Genomic DNA, 4,657 nt, shown 5'->3' on the forward strand with positions numbered 1-4,657 from the left:
GATTACTGCGCAGTTCCAGATTTCTTTGCTGTCACGAATCTGAGGCCACTGCCCTGCAGGAAGCTCAGAAAATTATGCCAATTTACGTGCATGATCCTCAGATATGTACGCAACTTTCATTCAATTTGAGCATTTTCATTTGAGCAAGTCTGGTGCCATTTTAAAATTCGTCAATACGAACTGTTCTGTTTTGACAGATTCTGCCTTTTATTTCGCATTGCCTCTTTTGCTATGTTGGATGAATTTCTTTGATCCACTAATGTCCAGTAGCATTATGCAATGTCCAGAAGTGTTAAGAATGATTGTGTCACCTCTGAATATGTCAATTTATATTGTGCACTAACCCTCTAATGAGTTGTTTCGAGTTTGGTGTGGAGGAAGTTTTCAAGGATCAAGAGAGGAGGATGATATACTATGATCAAGGAGAGTGAAAGCTCTAAGCTTGGGGATGCACCCGGTGGTTCACCCCTGCATATATCAAGAAGACTCAAGCGTCTAAGCTTGGGGATGCCCAAGGCATCCCTTCTTCATCGACAACATTATCAGGTTCCTCCCCTGAAACTATATTTTTATTCCATCACATCTTATGTGCTTTTTCTTGGAGCGTCGGTTTGTTTGCTTTTGTTTTTGTTTGTGTTTGAATAAATTGGATTACATCATGCTTGTGTGGGAGAGAGACACGCTCCGCTGGTTCGTATGAACACATTTGTTCTTAGCTCATAATATTCATGGCGAAGTTTCCTCTTCGTTAAATTGTTATATGGTTGGAATTGGAAAATGATACATGTAGTAATTGCTATAATGTCTTGGGTAATGTGATACCTGGCAATTGTTGTGCTCATGTTTAAGCTCTTGCATCATATACTTTGCACCTATTAGTGAAGAATACATAGAGCATGCTAAAATTTGGTTTGCATATTTGGTTTCTCTAAGGTCTAGATAATTTCTAGTATTGAGTTTGAACAACAAGGAAGACGGTGTAGAGTCTTATAATGTTTTCAATATGTCTTTTATGTGAGTTTTGCTGCACCGGTTCATCCTTGTGTTTGCCTCAAATAACCTTGCTAGCCTAAACCTTGTATCGAGAGGGAATACTTCTCATGCATCCAAATACTTGAGCCAACACTATGCCATTTGTGTCCACCATACCTACCTACTACATGGTATTTCTCCGCCATTCCAAAGTAAATTGCTTGAGTGCTACCTTTAAACAATTCAAAATTTATTACCTCTTATTTGTGTCAATGTTTTATAGCTCATGAGGAAGTATGTGGTGTTTATCTTTCAATCTTGTTGGGCAACTTTCACCAATGGACTAGTGGCTTCATCCGCTTATCCAATAATTTTGCAAAAAGAGTTGGCAATGGGATTCCCAGTCCCAAATTAATTAACCAAAAATAGACACTCCTCCATGGTATGTGATTGTTGGATGGCACCCGAAGGATTCGGTTAGCCATGGCTTGTGTAAGCAAAGGTTGGGAGGAGTGTCATCATAATAAAACTAAAATAAAAGGGCACTCCTTCATGGTATGAGATTGTTGGCAGGCACCCGAGGATTCGGTTAGCCATGGTTTGTGAAAGAAAGGTTGGAAGGAGTGCCATCCAAAAATAAAATAAAATGGGAGCCGCTCTTTGAAGGTTTGTCCGGCAAGGGGGTTAGAGTACCCGCTACCATTCGTTGACAACAACATACACCTCTCAAAACTTTATTTTTATGCTCTCTTTATGTTTTCAAAATCAAAGCTCTAGCACAAATATAGCAATCGATGCTTTCCTCTTTGAAGGACCATTCTTTTACTTTCGTTGTTGAGTCGGTTCACCTATTTCTCTCCATCTCAAGAAGCAAACACTTGTGTGAACTGTGCATTGATTCTTACATATTTGCATATTGCATTTGTTATATTGCTTTGCATTGACAATTATCCATGAGATATACATGTTATAAGTTGAAAGCAACCGCTGAAACTTCATCTTCCTTTGTGTTGCTTCGATACCTTTACTTTGAATTATTACTTTATGAGTTAACTCTTATGCAAGACTTATTGATGCTTGTCTTGAAGTGCTATTCATGAAAAGTCTTTGCTATATGATTCAGTTGTTTACTCATGTCATTACCATTGTTTTGATCGCTGCATTCTCTACATATGCTTGTACAAATAGTATGATCAAGTTTATGATGGCATGTCACTCGAGAAATTATCTTTGTTATCGTTTTACCTGCTCGGGACGAGCAGAACTAAGCTTGGGGATGCTGATACGTCTCCAACGTATCGATAATTTCTTGTGTTCCATGCCACATTATTGATGTTATCTACATGTTTTATGCACACTTTATGTCATATTCGTGCATTTTCCGGAACTAACCTATTAACAAGATGCCGAAGTGCCGGTTCCTGTTTTACTGCTGTTTTTGGTTTCACAAATCCTAGTAACGAAATATTCTCGGACTCGGACGAAATCAACGCCAAAGTTCCTATTTTCATCGGAAGCATCCGGAACACCGGGAAGGACCGGAGGGGGGCCACGGGGCCACCAAACCCTAGGCCGGCGCGGCCGAGAGGGGCCGCGCCGCCCTATGGTGTGGCCCCCTGTCAGCCCTCCTGCGCCGCCTCTTCGCCTATATAAAGCCCCCGGATCAGAAAACCCGACACCAATTGACGAAACCCACGAAACACTGCCGAGCCGCCGCCATCGCGAAGCCAAGATCCGGGGACAGGATCTCTGTTCCGGCACGCTGCCGGAGCGGGGAAGTGCTCCCGGAAGGCTTCTCCATCGACACCGCTGCCATCTCCACCGCCATCTTCATCACCGCTGCTACTCCCATGAGGAGGGAGTAGTTCTCCATCGAGGCTCGGGGCTGTACCGGTAGCTATGTGGTTCATCTCTCTCCTATGTAGTTCAATACAATAATCTCATGAGCTGCCCTACATGATTGAGATTCATATGATGATGCTTGTAATCTAGATGTCATTATGCTAGTCAAGTGAGTTTTACTTATGTGATCTCCGGAGACTCCTCGTCCCACGTGTGTAAAGGTGACAAGTGTGTGCACCGTGTGGGTCTCTTAGGCTAGATTTCACAGAATACTTACTCATTGAATGGCATAGTGAGGTGCTTATTTATATCTCTTTAAGATTGCAGCATGTTGTATCACAATTTATCCATGTGCTACTCTAGTGATTTGTTATTAAAGTAGTTTATTCCTCCTGCATGTGTGCAAAGGTGACAGTGCGTGCACCGTGTTAGTACTTGGTTTAGTAGCGTTGATCTATCTTACACTAAAGGTTACTTAAACATGAGCATTATTGTGGAGCTTGTTAACTCCGGCATTGAGGGTTCGTGTAATCCTACGCAATGTGTTCATCATCCAACAAAAGTGTAGAGTATGCATTTATCTATTCCGTTATGTGATCAATGTTGAGAGTGTCCACTAGTGAAAGTGTAATCCCTAGGCCTTGTTCCTAAATACTGCTGAGTTACTATCGCTTGTTTACTCATCGTCGCGTTACTACTGCTGAGTTAGTACTGCTTGTTACTTGTTTTCTTGCGTTACTACTGCTGCAATACCACCACCATCAACTACACGCCAAGCACTTTTACTGCCACCGTTGCTACTGCTCATACTTATTTATACCACACTGTATTTCACTATCTCTTCGCCGAACTAGTGCACCTATTTGGTGTGTTGGGGACACAAGAGACTTCTTGCTTTGTGGTTGCGGGGTTGCATGAGAGGGATATCTTTGACCTCTTCCTCCCTGAGTTCGATAAACCTTGGGTATCCACTTAAGGGAAACTTGCTGCTGTTCTACAAACCTCTGCTCTTGGAGGCCCAACACTGTCTACAGGAAAGGAGGGGGAACGTAGACATCACTTTTTCTCCCAGCCTGGCGACGAATCTGCTCAAAGCTGCGACTCGCCCAGTTAGCTGTTGTATCTCTTTCAACTTTGTTGGCTTTCTCATTGTTACGATAGCTTTTATTTTATCGGGATTTGCTTCAATCCCTCTCGCTGAGACTAGAAATCCCAAGAGTTCTCCTGCTGGGACACCAAAGGAACACTTCGTTGGGTTCAACTTTAGGCAGAATTTGTTGAGGTTGTCGAAAGTTTCCTTGAGATCCTCGATCAGTGTTATCCCCTTTTTTGATGTTATGACGACATCGTCGATATATACTTGCACGTTTTTTCCAATCTGTGTCGCCAAACACTTCTGCATCATCCTCTGGTATGTTGCTCCCGCTTAGACCAAAGGGCATTGTTCTATAGCAAAACACGCCGTAAGGTGTAATGAACGCGGTCTTTACTTCATCTTCTTCTTTCAATCTGATCCGGTTATAACCGAATACGCGTCCGGGAAGGAAAGACGTTCGCATCCAGCCGTGGAGTCGATAATTTGATCGATCCTCGGGAGGGGAAAGTGATCCTTTGGACAATGTTTATTGAGACACGTAAAGTCGACGCACATGCGAAGGACTGTAGTGTTTTTCTTTGGCACCATCACAGGATTTGCTACCCATGTGGCTTCCGTGAATATTTCTTTGATAAAACCAGCTTCTTGTAGTCGATTGATTTCTGACAGCATAGCTTTGCGGTTTGGCTCCGAAAAACGCCGCAAAGGTTGTTTGATTGGTCTCGCTAATGGATCCAAATTTAGGTG

This window comes from Lolium rigidum, chromosome 5 (genome assembly GCF_022539505.1).
Source record: "Lolium rigidum isolate FL_2022 chromosome 5, APGP_CSIRO_Lrig_0.1, whole genome shotgun sequence".
NCBI lineage: Eukaryota > Viridiplantae > Streptophyta > Magnoliopsida > Poales > Poaceae > Lolium > Lolium rigidum.